Source organism: Thermobia domestica, chromosome 5 (assembly GCF_964235325.1).
Source record: "Thermobia domestica chromosome 5, izTheDome1.hap1.1, whole genome shotgun sequence".
NCBI classification, from domain to species: domain Eukaryota; kingdom Metazoa; phylum Arthropoda; class Insecta; order Zygentoma; family Lepismatidae; genus Thermobia; species Thermobia domestica.
Window position 1 is genome coordinate 8,184,905 of NC_137458.1, and position 22,303 is coordinate 8,207,207.

Consider the following 22,303-nt stretch of genomic DNA (forward strand, 5'->3'; position numbering starts at 1 on the left):
ACCGTACTTTATACATTTTATAATTACCTTTAACACTTTTATGGTTGTAATTTCTTGAATAGTCCTTTGAATACAGAAACTAGAGCAGTGCTTTAAAAAGACTTGAGTCAATAGTACCAACGCTTAAAACAAAAGAATAAACCCGAAATACTATAATAATAATAATAATAATAATAATAATAATAATAATAATAATAATAATAATAATAATAATAATAATAATAATAATAATAATAATAATAATAATAAATATAAATAATGCCTACAGATCAACCTTGGGCTCAGTGGTTCTGTTGACTTGGGATTCTGGCAGTGGCGGATTTAGCCCGGGGGCGGGGGGCCTAGCCCCCCAGTTTTCAGGGTGCCGAAAATAATTTAAGCTATTATTTATATATTTTGAAACTTACTCACAGTAAACTCATGATATATTTCTCATAATCTGGGATCTGGCAGCCCCCTTCCAGTCTTTACCTTCTAGATCCACCAATGGATTCTGGGATAGATCTCAACCACCGAGTATCCTGAAAGGACTTTATCTTGGTTTTCCCAGTCACAACAGGTGAATATCGGGATCGTATTTTAAATATCCAGAACCTGGCCGCTATTTTGCTCAAGTCTATCAATTGTGGAAACAGTATAGAAAAATCTCCTTCAAGATACTACTTCTCTCTCTAAAAAAAAAAAAAGAAAAGAAAAGAAAGAAAAAAAGAAAAAGAAAAGAGAAAAAGAAAAAATGTGTCTGACTTTTTTTCTGACTGTCTTAACAAGGCGAGTAGTTGACTTTTTGCATCTGTCAATTGCAACCATTATAATACGACAAGAGTCACAAGGTTTTGTTTCTTCAGTTGCACAGCAACCCTGCTCGGATATTTTTCATCAACGGCAAAACGCTGGATAATATGAAAGGGTACACTTCTCATCCGGCAAACTGCCGGAAACGGATCCGAAAAATAGGATAATGTGAAAGAAGCCTACAGTGGGCACGGTGGCAGATCGCTTATCACTGGTGTATGGGGTCCCTGGTTCGATCCTAGACTAAGCAAGTTTGTGGTGGACAACCATCGTCTCCGTAGTTTTCTCTGGGTACTCCTGGTTCCTTCCACACTCTCATTCCACCATTTTTCCATTATCATTCGCTTACCGTAATCCTGTCTCCCTGAACCTAAAGAGTATAATCGTAGGACGTTAAACGGAAAAGATCTTACGTCACTTTTTCCTTTAGCTTACAGGGACGTAAAACTGAAAGTTGATGAAAGATAGAATCCACTGAAATTAATAACATTGAATTTATATCGCTCAGACGTCATTGACCTTGGAATTCCAATTGCTGTAGCTTAAAAAAAGAAAAGAAAAGAAAAGAAAGAAAGAAAGAAAGACTGTACAATGCACCATATACTCCCGGCGTGTAATAAACTTATTCATATGCAAGAAAATGCAGTTGTTATTTTGTTGTTTTTAACTAGCTTAAAAGAATGACGTGTACAATGACGTAATACTGTATGTGACACATTTTGTTCAAGTCAGAGTGGTTTATTTTAAGACTGGCAGAAGTCACACTTCCCAGCGCACACACATACAAACTTTTTTTTTTTTTTCAACGTTGGCTTCTTATTACTTACGTATTTGTAAGTATGTGTGTGTGTGTGTGTGTGTGTGTGTCAGTAACTTTCAAATAGTATTGGATCCTGAGATGAACGGGGTTGGGAAAATTCCAACCCAAAAAATCAAAGCCTACGATTCGCGTAGGATTCAAGAGTCCATTAGACAAACATTTTGCTTCCTGAGCCCAATTCTGAAGGGTTTTCCACGCGCGTCGCTTGTTACTACGAAATCAAACTTACTTTTCTTTTTGTGTGTCTGCTGAGCAAGTGACTTTCTAAAAGGGTGAGGAAGTGCTACGCGGCGATCGGTCGGAACACACAGTACGTGATTGGATCTTTGTAACGGAAAAAACTGAACAAGTAAGTGACACAGAATTAGCATTTGTTATGCAACGGATATTTTTTTATGTAAGCCTAGGTCATGTGAAGTTTTCCTTGTAAACAATTCAATATTTTAATGAGATTACTTTATAATAGAACTAACGAAGTGTTGTTCAAGACAAATGGGTTCCTTTTCACACTGTGAACGTATGGTTAATTTCCAAATACGAGAATGCAATATGAAAACCGGAAGAACTTGAACTTCCGGTTTCAATACAGGGTTAAGAGCTGACATTGAACTTACGCCAGTGTTTCTTCCATGCATACTTCCGGGACACCATTCACCTTGGAATGAGTCAAACGTCCCCCCCCCCCCTCTGGAGCTAAAATATGTTGGGATTACATGTCATTCTTCTACTGTGGAAGTCCTTCCGTGTATCCCCCTCACATTTTGATTCCCGCCCAGAGCCGTAGCTAGGGGGGTGCGAGCGGCGCGGTCGCCCCTGGCGCTGAGTACAAGAGGGCGTCGAACGAGCAAGAAGAATGAAAAAAAGTGTTGGAAATGAGTAAGCGACGCGTCGCCCCAAAGAAGTATTGTCGCCCTATTAAAACAATATTGTTGTCGGTTTGCGAAGAAATAGATTTGTTAAAAATTTTCTTGATCGCTACGCTCGCAATCCAAAAGTTTCAATAAGGGTCACGACAAGTTTTTACTTATTACTTAGAGAAAGTTATTCTATATGATTTGTTAATGACGATGTGATATACAAGCTTCAGAGTAATCACTTGTAGTGTACGCAGGAGCGTTTTAAAATCTGAAACTGTCAAAGTCTGAAATACGTGTTCGGCGTTTTGATGATAAGTGTGGTTACTTAATCACGCTCTTCTACCCAATCCAATTAATTAGGCGACGGGCAGAATGAAGGTACAAAAAATGAGAACAGTAAAAAAAATATACACACAACCTGCTGTTTGCGCGGGAATATTAAAAATGAAGCTAAGCAAGCGGAATAATAAAAATTTTCGAAATTGAAGCAGAGGGTCAGAACTTAACCAAACGAATTTTGTCTCTTTTAAAAGACTGATTACTACTAGTGATTTTTAAACTTCTATTGACATATGAAATGCTTCCAATTTGAAGGAATTTATTGGGATCATTTATACATCAACTACCGTACTTGTGTCGCCAGACTTTTCTTTTTGTGTGTGCATACGTATTTAGTAAGTATGATATTTTTATCTATCTACATACATACAAAGCATATACACAAATTATACGCACTGGCGCAAATCCCGGGGGGATGAGGGGGACATATTTCCTCCAATCTTGGAATTGGGGGACTGTCCGTCCAATAATCCGATTTGAAATGTGTTTTCTGGGGGAGAAGTGTGATGATTTGTGTCCGATTGCCACAAAGGAAAGTGAGATTAAATTGGTGTACCTCTAGAATAAGTCTCAAATCTGCCCGCATCCCAATGTTGAAGACGACAATGTTCCCCCGATCCTCACAACACTGCTTTTCAACTTCATAAATATTTTGAACATCGCTTTAAAAAATATTTTAAAAAAAATATGAGAACGGTCTTACCCGTGACCCCCTCCCCCAATGTTAAAGACAGATTTGCGCCGCTGATTATACGTATGTATCTGTATGTGTGTTAATGTGTTTTTTCAATATGTTAATTAATAGGGTCTAATAAGTAACCATAAATTCAGAATTTTCATTCATTAAGAAATTAAGTAATTACTATAATTTCAAACATATGTAATAGCCAAACTATATTTTGGATTTGAAGTACAAACCTTAAACACATTCTTCACTTCGATCGATCAATATGAAGAAATTCCCAAAGAAGACTTCTGAGCTTCAGTTACGTTTCACAAAATGTGGTCACATACCGAATAAAATTACAAAATTTTACAATTATTACTGGAAATTAATGTTGTTGCCCATTTTGAACACTAAAAATATATAGTTTCTAATGTATTGAAATTTCATTTCTTATCCATAGTATGAAACGTTGTAAATTTCCATAACTGTTCTTCAAGTGGATCTGTATACAACCAAAGGTAGTTTTGCCGAGTTGAATAAAAAGTCCAAAATAAGCCTCTTGTAAACAGTTCCTACAAATAATGATCGCTTTTGGCTATTGCAATGGTCTGTCTAAGCACTTTGATAAAAATTCAGCGTAGCATAACAAAAGTTGCTTCTCTTATACGTTTAAAAAAAAAAATAGGAAAAGCTTGGTAAAATGTGTGTAGGGAGGGGCGCCGGATCCTACTTCGCCCTGGGCGCCGAAATCTTTAGTACGGCTCTGTTTCCGCCCTAAGGTGACTAGATGTCCCATTTTAGCTGGGACAACCCCCTTTTTTTAAAACATTGTCCCAGCTAGAATGGGACATCTAATCAGCTTAAATTTTTTTTTCTGATTCCCAAATGAGAAATCTAATTGTCCTATTTTTAATTATAAATGAGAGGGTACGGTATCTCAGGGATAGATAGCTTTCCTCTGGTACGTGGAGTCCCGTGTTCGATCACCAGCCAATAGACCGTACCTCGAAATTTGAGCAGTGTGTTTTAAAACCAACATTTTCTTGCTGTTGTACAGAATAAGAAAGCTGTTGTACAAAATGTTTTGACTCCATTTGCACTGTCCGATGTACAACTTCATGTACAGAAATCTTGATGTGAACAGTCCGGGATTCGATTCCCAGTGGGAACACTCGATCAAAAAATGTATAAGCTTTTTCAGGCCAGCCATCCTGAATGAGGTTTTCCTGGGTTTTCCTCATTTACACCAGGCAAATGACGGGGTGGTACCTAACTTATAGGTCCAAGGCCACTTCCTTCCTTTCTTCCCTTTCCTCGGATAATATGATCTCCTAGGTACGTCCCTCATACGTGGCGGGCTAACATGGCCATAGATGCCGAAAGTCCAGAAATCTAATTCCTAATCCTAATCTTAGTGACGGGCTAACATGGTCATAGATGCTGAAACCCCAGAAATCTAATTCCTAATCCTAATCCTAGTGACGAGCTAACATGGCCCTAAATGCTGAAAGCCCAGAAATCTAATTCCTAATCCTAATTCTCTAATTTACTGAAATATAGTTGTCTTTGCGTTATGACCGATACTTCAAATCGTAAGAACATTAAAATACATAAGTATTTCCGTTACTGGTGAGATATTTCTTCTCTATTGAGGGTGTTCAGGTTAAATTGCTAGATCTCAAGAAACAAGTGAATTAATTTTTTATTAACAAAACGTATGAAAAAAATTTCGGGATAGAAAAGGGACTAATGTTGGGTTGGGTTAATGTTGTCTGAAACTCGTGAAATATCTCGACTTGTCTCGAAACAGGGGGGCGCGGTGGCTCAGTGGTAGAGCGTTCACCTCTGGTGCTTGGGGTCCCGGGTTCGATCCCAGCCCCCGCCAAGTGAACTTTGTGGTGGACAAACACCGTGCTCGTGGGTTTTCTCGGGGTTCTCCCGTTTCCTCCCACTTTCTTCATTCCACCATTTCACTCATCTCATTATCACCGTCTCCTTTAGCCTAACCGGCATAACCGTGGGACGTAAAACTTAAAGATTTCATTTTTTTTTTCGAAACAAGACAAGGATTGTCATGTTTCTGGCTCATCTCGTCTCGAAATTAAAATACAATTTTCGTCTAGAATCTCGTCTCGTAATAGGGACGATAATCCAGACAAGTCGGAAAATTCTCGTCTCATTGGTAACACTGACGGTGGCTCAGTGGTAAAGTGCTCCGCTCAGCATTGGTGGAAGAGATTCCTTGTTAGATCCCGGGACATATGGTTTTGTTGTTCACAACATCGTTCATCTATTCCTCGAACGTTCTCATTCCACCAATTTCCTCATAATCACCCGTCTCCTTTAGCCTAAAATGGATATGCGTGAGACCTTAAATTACAGATTTCATTTCATTTTCCTTTCAAACTACTGTAACACGTTGACCACGAGACGAGACAGAAATTTTGTTAAAAGGGAGAGCTTTTCCAGTACAAACAGATTATGCTTTTCGAGACGAGCCAGCACTTTTCCGACTCGTTTTTGAGACGAGTCAGTCCCAAATCTAATCTCGTGAGCAACACTAAATAATTACTTTCAGTGCTCTCCAACAGGGAATTGAAAGTAGGACCACATACACTAAAGATGTGCGCCTATCAGTTAACAGATCGTTGTTAACAGAACACGTCATTGTTTCTGTACGTAATTGTAAGATTAATATTTTCATGAGCTGAATAAAAACATGCCAAGGGGAAAGCATACAGTGAGTTAAATCTTCACGTCATTGTTTCTGTACGTAATTGTAAGATTAATATTTTCATGAGCTGAATAAAAATATGCCAAGGGGAAAGCATACAGTGAGTTAGATCTTCACGTCATTGTTTCTGTACGTAATTGTAAGATTAATATTTTCATGAGCTGAATAAAAACATGCCAAGGGGAAAGCATACAGTGAGTTAAATCTTCACGTCATTGTTTCTGTACGTAATTGTAAGATTAATATTTTCATGAGCTGAATAAAAACATGCCAAGGGGAAAGCATACAGTGAGTTAGATCTTCACGTCATTGTTTCTGTACGTAATTGTAAGATTAATATTTTCATGAGCTGAATAAAAATATGCCAAGGGGAAAGCATACAGTGAGTTAGATCTTCACGTCATTGTTGAGCTCCTCCGTGGCTAAGCGGTTAGCGTACTCGCCTTTGGCGCGGGAGACCCGGGTTCGATTCCCGGCGGGAGCTCATGTGGTTCGGATTCCACGTTAATCAGTAGGTCCACGTCTCATATAGTCTAGCTGCTGAAAAGGGACGTTAAACTCAAAATCAACTCAACTTCACGTCGTTGTTTCTGTACGTAATTGTAAGATTAATATTTTCATGAGCTGAATAAAAACATGCCAAGAGTTGGGATATCTCGGTTCCAAAGCTACAAGAAGCCTTCCTTACGGTTGCATTTTTATCACAGTCTAGCAGTCAGCCAGGCTTGGAAATAAGATGTGTCATACCGAATCAACAATAGTTTGGAAAACTAAACCAGGAAATAATGTATAGACTATTTCCCTTCCTTGTTCTAGCCATTTGATATATTTCTTCCTAGTTGTATGCTGATAACAAGGAAGCGCCTTCTACTGGCTTCCAAACATTTTCTTCCTGGTTCATTAAATAGTTTGAGTGTTTGACTTAAGGGAGATAATGATTATTATTATTATTATTATTATTATTATTATTATTATTATTATTATTATTTTGAGTTTAGCGTTCCTTTCAGCAGCGAGGCTATATGAAATGTGAACCTATAGCTTTACGTGGTATCTGAACCACATGAGCTCCTGCCGGGAATCGAACCCAGGTCTCCCACGCCAAAGACGTCTTAAGGAAGAGACGATAGCTGGTTTTGTGTGGAGAACATCAGACAGGAAAGAGTTTGAATGGAAGGTCTACCCAGGGACTGTTCCAAAGTCCTAATCAAGTGGAGCTAATCTCAGGGTCCATCAAGAGATTGAGAGGATGGAAGCCCCAGATGTCCATCAGGAAAGATTTGACAGCCCAGTTGATTGCCCACGATTGTTAATTGGGCTGGAATTTAGTCTCTCTTTCAGCACCGAGGCTATAGCTATGAGACGTGAACCTACAGTTGAAAGAGGAATCCGAACCACTGTAATGCGTTCTCCCGCTGCGAGTCTAACTCGAGACCCCCTCTATTAAAGTTGCATGCGATAATCACTACTAGATTACCCATGAGGCATCTGGAAACGAGACTTTCATTACCATGTTTGTTGTATAATCCCTAATTCTAAAAAGATTGATTTCGTGTTGATCAGTCAGTCAGTTAAGACTTTTTATTTTATATGTAAAGGTTTCTTTCCAAACACTAGACACATGCAGGGGTGGATTAAGACTTTTGGGGCCCTGGAGCCGACTAGTTGTAGGGGGCCCCATATTACGAATGGTGTCAACGCATAAATTTTCTTTCCTGCGTTCTACAGCCTAATAGGCTTATCGAAACACGCTGTAATGTTTTAATGTGCTTTAAGTTTACAATAATTAGTTTAATTACATTCATTATTAACAGTTAAATGCTCATATATTGCACTGTAATACACAAATGCCAAATACAAGCCAAATAGTCAACCTCACAAAATAAGTATCACGAAGATGCTGGTGGAAGAAGACTGAACCCTAGTGCAGCGTTTCCCAACCTTTTTCAACTTGCGGCACACTACTGGTGTAACTTGAATTCTCGCGGCTCACTCATAGATATATTATTATTATTATTATTATTATTATTATTATTATTATTATTATTATTATTATTATTATTATTATTATTATTTTATTCGTAAGTATAAAATATCGTGGTATTTTTTCTGTGATTGCTTATCTGTCACAGGGAAGAAAGCTCGATCGCTGGTTTCCTTCCCGTGGTAAATCATTATGCTTATTTTTCATTCTAATTTAAAAATAGAGAACAATTGCACTGAAATATAGGACTCAGGTTTTTAAAAATACACTTTCTTTTTGGAAAACTGTATCCAACCTTCCACTAAGAAGGAAGATCACTAAATAACGAACGAACAAACTAATCTCTTGTACTTTAATAACACAAATGTAGGTAATTTGTATATATGTTGGCTTTACCGCAAGGAATGAATGATATTTTAATATTTCAAGTTACCAAATATTGTGCAACAATAAAGAAGCAATAATGGTCATAACAATTATAACAAATATTTTTTTCAACGTTAAAAATGTACAGAAAAGTAACACGTGAAACTTATAATTTATTAACATCGTTGGTCTACGTTACAATTTTTAAATATTTTATGAAGGTTAGAATTGTTCAATAATATTAGTAATGTAACATTATTTCAATAATATCTATTGAAGGTTGCAATTGTTTAATAATAATATATGAAGGTTACAATTTTTCAAAAATAAGTGAAACAAATTGGTGCACGAAGCAAAATTAATGTGCAACTTGAGCTTGATGTCTTTCATAATCTTCTTCAATTGTGAACTGATAGTTCTTAAACACGCCCTCATGTCGTGTTCCGGAGTTAACAGTTGTGACCCGTTCTTGATTGTGTTCATTGCAGAAAATCCTGCTTTACTTAAGTAGGATGTAGAAAAGGGAATATGAACTTTGTAGAAATAGCTGGATATTCTCTCCGGAGAGAAATCATGAATGAAGCCTTGTCTTGTGAGTGCTGGAGCTTCAAACCTCAGTCATTCCTCACATCGACCAATACACTTTTTTCCTGTACATTTAATTCTGCTGACTGTAGGACAGAAGGCGCAAAGGAGTCCCTCACCCAGTCAAATGAATTAAACTTAAGCGTAGGAAAAATACTTCTCAACATTGGTACACAACAAAGACAATGCATCTGAAATGAGTAGAGGTCTGTGCGGATGCGGATATCCGCAGCAAAATGAGTATCTGCGGATATATATTTCGCTTATGTGCGGATAGCGGATAAAGTTGCGGATATGGTTTCCTACATCTTTTCCCTACCTAAAAAAAACGCTATGAAATTTATGATGATGGTGGGAAGAGCACTAAGAAACGTTTGTTTTGAATTAGAAGTTTTAAAACCGGTTGAAAAATAACTCAAATCAAAATAAGTATGTTTGAAGCTTGTGACTCAGTGACAGCAAATGGACAAGAAATGACACGAGAGAGTTGCCCTTTTATTGCTCTTTTCAATAACTATTTAAAATGTGTTTTAAAAATTTTTCGAAATCATGACTATTATAGAATATTTAAGTTGTATATATTTGCTACCTCATCATCTGCAGATGTGGGTGCGGATAGAGATGCTGCAGATGCGATATTTTATATCCGCACAGACCTTTTGAAATGAGTGTTGAGAGGTTTGTGTCAATTTTACAGACTTTGCAATCTCAAATGTCATATTTGTTTTGTTTTCTCATTCTGACCTCCCAAAATGTGAATTTCTCCCTAAATGAGCAAAATTGTCACTTAAGGTTAGGATATTTTCCTATTTTTCCCCGCATGCATTTATTCAGGGTATTCAATGTTTGGAATATGTAGGTAAGAAATGTATTGCATCAAGAATCATCACTAAGGAAATCGACATTTTCACTTTCTTCTGACAGAAAGAATAGAAGAAATTATTCCTTAAGTGCATAAAAGCTTGACAATGCACGACTACGAGACAACCACCTCGATTTCATCGCGGCACACCGGTTGGGAAACGCTGCTCTAGTGACACCGCGAGCGTAGCGAGCAGGAAAAAAATTAGCATGGGTCTGAAGCCTATAATATAATAAGTTGAATGGTACAAGTATATTTTAGTATTAAAGAGGGATTTTTGGGGGCCCCCGGAGCCTGGGCTCCATTGGCTCCGCCCTTAATCCGCTCCTGGACACGTGGGCTTATGCAGTCGTTCTGACGCAAGATTAGTACCATACTAAAGAGTTCGACTAACATACGTTTTCTGTAGTAGTCAGGTCTTTAGTATGATGCTAACCATACGTCAAAACGACTCTGCATAACGCACAGGAAGTCCGAAGCCACTACTTTCTTCTCATACAGCAATGGAATATTTTTTTCTTCCAAGTCTGTTTACAAAACAAGAGCTCTAAAATAAACACACCTTCCATTGCCTTATACTTGTTAGCCAATCAGTGATCGTTGCGTGGTGGGTTGTTTTCTTCTATTAATGCGCAATGTTTGCTGTTTACCTAAACATGTTTAGTCAAAATAGAAGTTAACTTACTGGTATTTGTTTGTACTGAAGTAAGGAAGTTGATGCTCTATATTTATAGTCAGCGTTTGGCAAGATATCCGTTTAGAATACTAACCTAAAAATTTTCAGTTTTTGTGAGGAAAATTGAATGAAAATAAATGCATATTAATAAGAGATATGGGCCATGACATTACATATTCCAGCTCTCATTTCTGTAATTAAACGATGTTTATTTATTTATTTATTTATTTATTTCATAAGGACAACACAACAGGCTTAATGCCCAGTTATAGTGTCGTATACAGAATTATTTAAAATACACTATTAAACATACACAAATATACGTTATCTAATTATACATAAGTTATTGCATGATAATTCTTTTGAATTTGTTCTCTGACATACTAAACACATCTATTACATGAAATCTAATCATTTCATTATATGAAGCACACATTGTCCACAGAGGAGACTTATGTAATATTTTTGTTCTTGCTTTTCTACAATAGAATGTCCCAGCGTTTGCTGTCCTCGTCTTACCTGTTGGGACACGTAATAGTACTTCTGAAACTAATTCTGGACAATCAATTTTACCATTTAATAATTTATGTAATAACAACAAATCAAAAACACATCTCCTCTTTTCTAATGTTTGAAAATTAAAATTCCTTACTAATTCTTCATAGGAGACATACTTTGGATAGAAACCGGTTTTCTTGTATGTAAGCATTTTTAAGAATTTAAATTGTATATTTTCTATTGCATCAGTGTATTTTGCGACATTTGGTGTCCAAACAGTACAACAGTATTCTAATTTTGACCTCACATATGAAAAATATAACCTCATAAATGTTGATTGTTTGCAGAAATCCTGTCCTATCCTATAAATTAAACCTAGGTTTCTATATGCACTACTCGTTATCGCGTCAATGTGTTGGGTAAAGGTTAATTTGCTATCAAATATAACTCCTAGATCTTTGATAGTATTTGGGGTAGACAAGAAAGTGCCACTTATTGTATACGTAAAGTTAATTTGATTTTCTTTCCTCGTGAAAGATACAGATTTACATTTGGAAACATTAGGACTAATTTATTCTCATCACACCACATTTGAATACTCTCTAAATCTTGTTGAAGTTTCACGCAGTCATCAATTGAACCTACTTTGGAGTATAATTTGAGATCATCGGCAAAAAGAAGACCTTGAGAAGTTTTAATACATAGAGGAATATCATTAATAACAAGAAGAAACAACAGAGGACCTAGATTAGATCCTTGAGGGACTCCTGATAGAGTATTAAATTTTTCAGTAACAAATCCTTTGTATGAAACATATTGTTTTCGGTTATGCAAGTATGATACAAGATACTCCATTGCTTGTTTCGAAAAGTTCAGAGATGCTACTTTCAGTAGCAAGACACCATGATCAACGACGTCAAATGCCTTGCTAAAATCAGTATAAACGACATCTACTTGACCGCCTCTGTCTGATTCTGTTACTATAAAATTTGTTAAAGTTGATAAGTTTGTCGAAGTAGACCTATTACGTAAGAAGCCGTGTTGATAAGTTGAAAGAACAGGTTCTACATGATTTAAAATTCGCGCATATAATATACTTTCAAGAATTTTTGCAAAAGGCGACAGAATAGCAATTGGCCTGAAATTTTCTATTTCTCTCTTGTTTCCAGATTTTGGTAATGGACTGACTAAATTTTCTTTCCATTTATCTGGGAAAGTGTTTGTTCTAATAGAAATATTAAATATGGTACGAAGTGGATATTTAAATATATCACTGCAACCTTTCACAACATAAGGGGGAACGTTATCAGGACCACAAGATGCTTTAGGTTTCAACGCTCGTATAGCATTTTCTATTTCTTCGAGTTTTATTTATGTTGCAATTATTACTGAAATATTTCTTTATAAAATAGTAGCAAAATGACCGTTCTTCGCACGGAGAGAATACGTTTCATTTTGGATATAAAGGGCATCTAAACTGTCACCAATCAACTTATGGAACCTAAAACTATAAAGTCGATACTAATATCGGTCATTTTTAATTATTTTACACGTCACCACCCCCCTTAGGACGACTAATGTGAGCTGAATTTAGATTTAAACGGCATCGGAACTGTCACTGTTCGTCTCAGCGACCCTGAAAACTATGTTTCCTTTATGCTATGGTAAGCTATGATAAGCTTATCGTTTATGCTATGATAAGCTTATCGTTTATGCTATGATAAGCTTTGTAGTTATCTTTCAGTGCAATGGTTTGCACACAACAACCGAGAAAGAAAGTTTTTTTTTAGTTTTGCGTCCTGTGGTTGTGCCCTTTAGGCTAAAGAAGACGGTTAATTAATGAAAAGAAATGATGGTGAAATTAAGTTGTTGGGTTGTGTACTGGGAATCGAACCCAGGACCAAGCGCACCAAATTCATACGTACTAGTCACTAGACCAACGGAGAGGGCTAAACAAAATTATAGATTTAATGAGGAGACAGACAGAGAGAAGAAAGAATCGTTTTTCTCACGAACAATTACAGTAGCAGCCTTATCCATACTGCCTATGTGTATGACGATGTTTCGTTGTCTCCGAGTCACATCGGCTCTGTCCGGATCTCTCTGGATCATAGTTTTGTCTAGGTCTCTCCAGAACATGCGCTGCCCGGGTCACTCCGAGTCATGGATATGGCCATGTCACTCACTAGGTCTGCATAGGTCACTCTGAGTCATAGGTCTGTTTTGACTGTCTTCTGGTCACGGGTCACGAACTTCATGACTCGTTCCATCACTGAACAAGTCGAGATAGAATTTTCGTCATGTGATACGATATGAAACAGAACTCTTTCAATCTAGACACACTTTCTCAGACGAGACAGCGCTTTCACAATATTTTTCGAGACAAGACAGAAACATGCATCATTGGCAACACTACCTCTATGCAATCATAGATTAGGAAGAAGATACAGGTAGGCATCAGGAAACCATACTTTCGGCATGTAGAGCCCATGAACCGTGTAAATCCGTTGGAAGTTTGAATTCGATTTTTTTTCTCGAATACCATAATAGCTCCCACTGATCTAATGACTGGCACACATACCTTTGGTGAACGTAGTCCAGGATTCGATTCTCGATGGGTAAGCGTTGAAATTTGAACTCATTACGGAGGCTTGGATTCTATCTTATACTATAGGGTCACGTCTCATATAGCCTCAGTACTGGAAAGGGATACTAAACTTAAAAGAGAAAAGAAAGCAATAGTGATTGAAGTAAACGGAGCTCCACCTGTAGCTCATCCTTGCTCAGATCCCATGCTAATAGTAGCTCATCCTTTTTCAGATTCGCGCTAATAATAGTTTTCGTCCTTGCTCAGATCCCATGCAAATAGTATTTCATCCTTTTTTAAGAACCCACGCTAATAACTCATCCTTGTGTCAGATCTCATGCTAATAGCTTATCCTTGTTTACATCCCACGCTAATAGTAGCTCATCGTTGTTCAGATCACACGCTAATAGTAGCTCATCTTTGTTCAGATCCCACGCTAATAGTACCTAATCCTTATTCAGATCCCACGCTAATAGTAGCTCATCTTTGTTCAGATCCGTTGCTAATAGTATATCATCCTTGTTCAGATCACACGCTAATAGTATCTCATCCTTGTTCAGATCACACGCTAATAGTATATCATCCTTGTTCAGATCCCATCTTAATAGTACCTGATCCTTGTTCAGATCCCAGCTAATAGTATCTCATCCTTGTTCAGATTCTACGCTAATAGTAGCTCATTCTTGTTCAAATCCCATGCTAATATTAGCTCATCCTTGTTCGGATCTCACGTTAATGGTAGGTCTCGTTCTTTATAACCTTGATGTTGCATAAGGAAGAAAAAAATTAAGGAACATTTTATGAATCTTCCTCTAAATTCTTTATTCAAGGACCCCACAAAATAGCTTTCTTCCTCCTAAACACGTCTCTCGCCATTTCTATCCTTGCTTTTATTTCACATTCACACTTCATATTACTATAATAGTACCCGGGTTCCGAAAACTATTCACCTATTCTACTTTCTCCCCTTCTATTTCTATATTTGATACAGTTCGCTTTGTTCAGTCACCATTGCTTTTAGCTTTCTAATATTTATTTTTACCCCAAATTCTTTACAGGTTTTCCTCAAGCCAAAGGGGGCGAAAGAATGTCAAATGGTTATCGTAACGGGAGGTATATTTTATTGAATTGTGGACTGAGATTTCAAAGAAATAAAAGATTTTCTGGAAGAGTTGATTTATGGCTCTTAAATGCGGTGAATCTGCTTAAAGCAACCCACACTGACCTAACTTTCAGATCTGTCCTGAAATTCTTTATTCAATTTCGTTGTATATAGAAAAAAATATATAACCTACTTAACAAAATGCTAACCTTGAAATAGGCCTATATAAATTGACAGCTATGCACATGCAACTATAACACGCGATTTCTTCACCTTTCACCTTTCACTGAGATTGAAAACATCTTGGGGTAGGTGCAAGGGGGGGAGGGGTTACAAAGATGCAGAAGAGCTTTTCTATGGCTAAATCCAGGTCACATTTCCGATCTATATCGATATTGGTAGCAGAGGTTAAGATACAGCATTTCTTATGGGACCTGTGAGTTTCTGTTTCAGATAACAGAACGTTAGTTCTTGATCGTGGTTTGAAATTTGCTCTTTCCCGAAATCTCTATAAGTGCGAGTGTAAAAAAGCTTATGTACGTAAAATTATAAATTAAACGAATTTTTCTTATCAGCATCAACTATAACTGACTAAAGTGTATTCAAGGTTACACGTGGAATGGAATGTCAAGAAATCTTATGTTGCCTCCTTTACTCATATTGATTGGTTGGTGAAACTTGAGCCATCTTCTGTTAGCACCGAGGACATATGAGACATAGACGTTCAGTTTAAGGTAGAATCCGAACCACCGTATAAATATAAATTTCAGTGCTCTCAATCCGGGTATCGAACGCGAAACAGCAAAGGAGTGTGCGCTACTAACTAGACCAGTAAGGAATTATTCCCGATTTCCTTACTTCATTGTAGTCTCAAATCTAAAGGAATTTGTAACATGAAGTATTATAAACAATTTTCTAATAGTATTTGTTTATATATATGGAAGTGTTGGGCAGTACCGTACCCAGGAATTTATTTCGGGGGGGGGGGTCCAAACTAAATATGAACCTATTTTATATTAAAATTGCTAAAATTGCCCCTAAAATTAGGCTAAATTTTAAAAAAGTCGAAATTTCGGGGGGTCCGGACCTCCGTGTACCCCCTGCGTACGTCCCTGGTGTTGGGGTTCTCTTGAATCCTTAAGCTTAAGATAGGCCTATAAGTAAAAAGGCATTAAGAATAAATAATAAAGCAACTAAGTCTTCTGATGGGTAACAATAAGAAATGATATAAAATGCAGTACGGTACTGTATATCTACTTTTGGGCCACTCTGTATTAATAATCCGTTTCTTTTAGCCAAAATAGCATAAACGTGGGACGTTATACTAAAGGTCAAACTTCCATTTGATCAACCAGAGGCTTCATCCTTTCGTGTTATAGTACCAAAACGTTCGTTATGTGATTGCTCATATCCGTTTCAATTTTAGAGTAGGATTGGGTTAATTTATTTTAGAGCTCATTAAAACAAAACAAAAAAAATAATTTGAAAAATTTCCGTTTCATGAACAATATCCAAATATATCACAGGATACGTGAGCTTCATGTGAAGTCCTGGTGGAGATATTCCTGCCAAGTAGGCCAGCCAGACAGCTGGAGAAAATCAATATAAGGTAAACTAGAAATAGTCTTTGGAAGGGTTCTTTTTGTTGGTCGAACAATCAGAAGAGAAAGAACTTTACCTTCCAACAACCATCCATCAATTTCATTTCTCCTTTTCCTTTATTTTTTTTAGTTTTTTTTTTTCTTTCTTTTTAAGCGCGGTTGACTTGACAACTGAGTTGGGATTGTAATTACATTGCAATGTAAGCGTGATAACAAGCTTGCTGCAAACAGCTCAGAAAAGAAAACGAAAAATAAAAGAGAGAATGCAATCAAATATTCATGGAACTGCATGCTAACAACGTTTGCTACGTTTCATTATTACTTTAGCTTTGATGTTTTATTTAGTTTCAAATAAGCTTCGTTCCATACATCATGTCTTTCAGGTTTTAACTTGATCTTCCAAGCCGTGACTGGTTCCGAACGACTCCATTTATATGCGCAAACAAAAGAAAGTATTATTTTACAGATTAAACACTGTCAAAAGGGGAAACAAATATGTCTTATGTCTGGGTTGTTTAGCCCGAAGCCAAGTTCTAGACTGTTCATCCTAATGTAGCTAGATCAAACCCCTAAACCAATAGAACAAGGAGAGAGTGGCCAGTTACTTTCCTCTGTGCTCGAAAAAAGGTCTAAAACACTTGAAATTAAGTGATAATACAAGAATACCACGTATGGAAGGATTGTGTTTTTGCAACTTCACTCCACAGGTAGACACTTGCACAAGTCGAGTAATGAGGCCTTTCATTTCGTGTAGTATCTTTCGTATAGTAGTAGTGGTGTTAAGAGCCTAACTTACTAAAAATAATACAAAATATACCATTTTTCGTTTGCTTGTTTATTCATAAGTGAAAGGAGATAATGAAATGTAAGTTACCAGAATCATAGATAATGTTATTTTACAACAGAAAATATGAACCTGAAGAATTTTCAGTGTTGCCAGAATAACACAATAAGTTAAGGCAGCAACTAGAGGAACGAATTCAACTGAATTTGATTTGGAATCATGTTGTTTTGGTATCCGTGAACTACTCTTTAAATAACATTATTATTTAATTTTAATAACTGTATGTTGAAACTATTTTGTTTATTGCAAACTAAATATAATTATCATTTAAAAATAAAGTAGTTCATAGGGTTGCAAGACAACATGATACGTAATCAAATGCAGTTGAGTTCGTTTTTCTAGTCACTGCCTGAACTTAGATTTTCGGGGAAATGTTTTGTGGCAATACTATAATTTCTATGGATGGCAACACTGAAAGTTCTTAAGGTTTATATTTCCTGTTGTAGAATAATAATATCTATGATTGTCATAAGTTGTATTTCATTATCTCCTTTCACTTATGATAAAAAAAGCAAGAGAAAATGGTAACTTTTGTGTTTTTCGCGATTCCTTATATTTATTTATAACAACCTTCTTCTTCTTTGTATATGTCCTTTCTTATGTTTATGTGGAGTCAGCGTACTCATCTTTAATTCTTTTCCTCCTCACTCGTCTATTCTCGGCGTATTGCACTCCTTCTCCCACAAATATTTTAATGTACCACGTGCTTCTGTATACAAACAATGTCATATGCTCCTGTTTGTAAACATCATCACATGTATTTACGTCGGCATACTACATACCACGTGGGATTACTACAAGAAGCAGACCACGGACCACCAGCACCTCCTACACGTCACATGACACCATGGCGACAGCAGCGCCACCGCCGCTCTGGGACGCCTATATATTGGACAACAACCAGCGGACAAGCACCAGTCTTCTGGTCTCACTCCTCTTGCTTGCCTGGAGCCCTAGAACTCAACCTCAAAGCCTTTAGTCTGCTTCGGGACTCTTTGCTATTCCTTTTCTTTTGGCTTAGCCTGCTTCGGGACTCTGTCGAGATCCCAACCTCACTTATTTAGCCTGGTTCGGGACTCTGTAACTTCTAATCCCCTCACTGCTTGCTTCGGAGCATTAGGGTTTCCAACATCACTCTGCTTAGCCTGCTTTGGGGCTCTGTAGAGATTCTGTCCACGACCGCATAGTTTTGGGCTATCTAATTTCTACCTTACAATTAGAGAAAAAGTGTACTATAGTATTTCTGTAAATACTGTTGTCATTTGGAGTATTTTATAAATAAACCGATAGTGGTAATCGATTCCGGACTCTGATTTTATTAACCTAGCTCTATCTATCAGAAATTTAACAATATCATATCTTGTTCTTCCATGTTTTCTTGGGTCTTCCTCTCTTCCTTTTTCGAGTTTCTGCCATCATTTCAATTCTTTTTCTCCCATAGTCGTCGTTTTTTTTTTTTTTTTCGTTTAAATCTCCAAGTGATCTCAGCCTCTATTCATGAAACTTTTGACTACAGTTTTGAAGCATTTGAAGTTCTGCTTTCTTTGTGTCAATTGAATATTCCTAGCATCTGTCAATAGATATTTCAGTCTTTTAAATATAAATTCACATACTCAGGATTGCAGTTAGATATGGCAAAAATATTAGAGACTGATTTTGTACTTTTTAAAATTGAAAAAAAAAACATCCTAGAAAAATCAATCTACAATTTCCTTTCCCTGATCTAACTTGCTTTAGGTACTCAGATTGTATCGGTTCCTTAACCAATCAATATTATTATCGTTAACTAGATATTTTCCTAGAGCAGGCCATTATACCTTACTTCTAAGAATTCAAAGAGCTTTTCATTTCAATTCATTTTAATTTGGGTTTAGCGTCCCTTTCAGTAGCAAGGCTATATGAGACGTGGACGTACAGCTTAACGTGCAACCCGAATCACATAAGCTTCCTCTGGGAGTCGAACCCAGGTCTCCCATGCCAAAGGCACTTAGCCACGAGGGACCTCCAAAAGAGCTTTTCAGTTTCAGTCTATAGTTCAACGCTATTGTAGGGGGTCAGCATTGTTCTAGGACGCGTGGCCATCCTTGCTTCCCCTCTACTTACACGTATGATTCTTTACAGAATAGATCTTCAATTTTAACAATTATTTTTCTGATCCATAAAAGGACAAAGCGTGTCCAGCGTACTTACAAAGAAGGACATCAATTTTATTCTTTCAAAGCCGGACGTCTGACAGGCAGACTTATTCACAAAGGACATATAATTAGTGTGTGCAAAAGAGTTTGAAACTATATTTTTATATTATTATTATTACAGCCCTTTAACTGCAACTTGAAAAACGTTTGCATGCAATCAGGAGCTACATAGTTGATGTATTGTATTAAAACTAATAAGCCGAAAATGTGGGCTGAAGTAACACCTTAGTATGCAGTAAGTTATCTGCCAATAATGACAGAATACTTATCATTGTGTTGAATATAAATTCAGTGGCGGATCTAGAATGGGAAAACTGGAACATCCAGAACGCAGACTGTGAAACATATATTATGATTTTGCAATTTTTCATGGGTCTTTCAGAAATTTCCAGCTTAACTCTTTCCCAATGGATATTATGACTAGGGACGGCCACAAAGTTCCGGTTCCGGCGGAACCGGTTCTCGGAGATCCGGTTTTCAGAACGAGTTCCGAAACCGGTTCCAGACCTGGATCCGAAGAACCAGTTCCAGACCTGGATCCGAAGAACCAGTTCAAGACCTGGATCCGAAGAACCGGTTCCAGACCTGGATCCGAAAAACCGGTTCCGGAACCGGATCTTCTAGAACCGGATCCGTTCAGACCCGAAAACCGGTTCCACCAGGAACCGGTTCTAGCCATCTCTAATTATGACTAGGTTATTCGTTGACGTTGTAGACCTAAAGTGTTCTTTTACACATTGTATAACTAGGGATGCGCACGAGACAAGATTTGTGGCTGTCTCGTCTCGAAAATGTGCTGTAAAAGTGATGTCTCGACTCGGAAAACGTATATTTCTCTATTGGAAAAGCCGTGTCTCGACTCGAATTTTGTCAGGAAAATCCTGTCTCGACTCGTCTCGTGCGCATCCCTATGTATAACAGAAAAACTGGTACTGATACTATATCCAGTGTTTCAAAAATTTTCCACTAAACAATACAGGACAACGCTTACTATAAACTTCGAAAAATATATAAATAAAAGCTTCAATTATCTGTCATTCAAAAATCTGGGGAGACTAGGCCCATTAGCCCCGGGCTGGATCCGCCACTGTATAAACTATAGCTACTTATAAAAGAGCTTTCGTTATAAAATAACCAGGTAATTACGAAAAGTCGACGCCGGAAACAAAGGTTCGATTCTCGAATGGAGTTAATATGATATGAATCATATGTAGTGTTGTCCTCGTCTCATTTTGATTCTCTGAAAACTCTTCTAGTTTTATCTCGAAATTGTTCTAGTTCCATTTTCAAAAATTATGTACAAAATTGTGATCTTAAAAAAAAAAAAAAAAAAAAACTTTATCTAGGGGGCTGCGGTTGATCACTAGTAGAGCATTCACCTCATGAAACTAGCCCCTTCTTTTATAACGGTTGTAATTTAACAATATTTTATCAGGATAACTCACGTAATTAGAGAAAAAATGTTCAAAATACGCCACTTCTCATTAGGAACACTGGCATATTCAAGGGAGGATTTGGTTTAATTCTCCCTTGAGCACGGGATTATAGAAAAATAAACATTTACAATATATACTAAGATGTATACAAGTATATAATGTAGAAAACTTCAAACTTGTTCTAAAAAGCTATGAGATTGAATTAATGTTTGAACCCCTTTAATTAAATTTCTGCGTACGCCAGTGCTTAGAAATCTATAGGTTTGCATATATCAATATAAATCTATAGGTGTTTATAAATATGCATTGTATGATATTTTATTTTAATTTCATCCGAGGGCCGCGGTGACTCAGTGGTAGAACGTTCACCTCTGGGAGTCTCTGATTTGATCCCAGCTCTCGCCAAATGGGCTTTGTGGATGTGCGTGAATTTTCTTGAGGTTCTCTTGTTTCCTCTTATTTTCTCCATTCGCATCATCATCGTCTTTTCTTTTTAGTCTACACCGTATAACTGTGGTACGTACAACTAAAAAATTTCATTTCAAAGACTTAATTTAATCTAGAAATGTTCAAAATCCTCTCGCGTCACGAGAAGTCCACGAAGAGTGTGTTATAACAACATTCAAACTACATTTATTATTGAAATTTATTGTGTATTGATTTGTGCAGATCTAAATGTTGATAAATGTTCTTCATTATGTTTGTATATTCAACTTATCAATTTGTAATCTTTTTATTACTATCATATAACACTAAAACTGTGTTTGAGATCTAGATAAAGTCGAGGAATTTTTTGTCTCACCTCGAAAATGAGGCGAGAATTCTTAATTTTCTCATCTTGTCTCGAATTTCAAAATCATCTTAAGATTAGGAATTAGATTTCTGGGCTTTCGGCATCTATGGCCATATTAACCCGTCACTAGGATTAGGATCAGATTTCTAGACTTTCAGCATCTATGGTCATGTTAGCCCGTCACTAGGATTAGGATTAGGAATTAGATTTCTGGGCTTTCGGCATCTATGGCCATGTTAGCCCGTCACTAGGATTAGGATTAGGAATTAGATTTCTGAGCTTTCGGCATCTATGGCCATGTTAGCACGTCATTAGGATTAGGGATTAGATTTCTGAACTTTCGGTATCTATGGCCATGTTAGCCAGTCACTAGGATTAGGATTAGGAATTAGATTTCTGGGTTTTTCGGCATCTATGGCCATGTTAGCCCATCACTAGGATTAGGATTAGGAATTAGATTTCTAGGCTTTCGGCATCTATGGCCATGTTAGCTCGTCACGTATGACGGATGGCGTCCCTCGGCGAGCACACTATCCGGGGAAAGGGAAGGGAGAAATGATTGGGG

The 22,303-nt window shown here is 37.1% G+C and overlaps 1 protein-coding gene across 1 annotated transcript in view; it reads left to right on the top strand.

Moving 5' to 3' along the window:
- Positions 1-1,556: 1,556 nt before the first annotated feature.
- Eaat2 (Excitatory amino acid transporter 2) overlaps positions 1,557-22,303 on the top strand; it is a 226,930-nt gene continuing 206,183 nt past the window's right edge. Inside the window, exon 1 of the mRNA XM_081758158.1 lies at positions 1,557-1,961. The gene's annotated coding sequence lies outside the window, so the exon portion shown is untranslated. The remainder of the gene's footprint in view (positions 1,962-22,303) is intronic.